The sequence below is a fragment of the Gopherus evgoodei genome, unplaced genomic scaffold (assembly GCF_007399415.2).
Source record: "Gopherus evgoodei ecotype Sinaloan lineage unplaced genomic scaffold, rGopEvg1_v1.p scaffold_166_arrow_ctg1, whole genome shotgun sequence".
Classification (NCBI taxonomy): domain Eukaryota; kingdom Metazoa; phylum Chordata; order Testudines; family Testudinidae; genus Gopherus; species Gopherus evgoodei.
The window spans coordinates 34764-36007 of NW_022059829.1; positions in this window are offsets into that span (position 1 = coordinate 34764).

Genomic DNA, 1244 nt, shown 5'->3' on the forward strand with positions numbered 1-1244 from the left:
CATAGGTGAACTGGTACCCCCTCAAAAACAATACCCCTACCCAAAGGAAGCAGAAGTCCAACTGATACAGACTGTGCAGGACTTGGAACAACAGGGAGTTATAAGAAAGACTAACTCTCCTTTTAACTCTCCCGTATGGCCAGTTCTAAAGGCAGACGGAAAGTCCTGGCGGTTAACTATAGACTATAGGAGGATTAATAAAGGGTCTGTACCCATGGCCCCAATTGTAGCAGACATGACACAGGTTATACAGAAAGTACAAGCCACCTCCAAATACTTCTCAGTGATTGATTTGGCTAATTGCTTTTTTGCTATACCCCTACACCCAGAGTCCCAGGATAGGTTTGCATTCACCATAAACCACCAACAATTTACGTTTTGCTGACTACCACAGGGTTTTCAAGATTCCCCCACTATTGCACACAGACATGTGGTAGATATGTTGGATCGTCTGAACCAGCAGGAAAGATCATTTGTCTTCTCCTATGTTGATGATATTCTGATTTTTGGGGACACCAGGGAACAAGTACAAAAACTTACTGAAAATGTTTTGGCATTAATCCAAGAAACAGGGTTTAAGGTTAATTTAGAAAAAGCACAATTGGTGCAACCACAGGTCACTTACTTAGGTATAGTGATTGGGAAGGAGGGGAGGCAAGGTGAAAGCATTACTGGATATGACCGCCCCTACAGATGTGCACTCTTTACGAGTTCTGCCGGGTGGGTTCAATTTCCTACGGCCACATATCCATAAATATGCAGAGATCACACTTCCCTTATGGAAGTTATTAAAGAAAAAGACACAATGGGAATGGGGACCAGAACAAGAATCTGCCTTAAATACCTTAAAACGAAAGGCTGTCTCAGCCCCGGCTTTACGCTTCCCTAATGAATCAAAACCCTTCGTTATCAGACTAGCTGCAAATGAGGTTGCATTGGCAGCTACTCTCTTACAAAACAATGAGGAAGGCAAACTAGTGCCTGTAGCATACGATTCTAAAAAACTTCAAGGTGCTGAGCTGAATTTTGACCCTTGTGAGCGTGAATGTTTAGCAGCCGTTTGGGCAATCCAGTCTTTTGAACCTCTCACGAGCACAGCACCTATTACAATTCAAAGTACTCATACTCCTCTCAAATATATCTTATCTGGCAAATTGATCGGGAGTAAGGTCTCCAATACACGCATGGCTCAATGGACCCTCATCCCGGTCAATAGAGGGGTCCTTACCGAAACAGTATCTAAA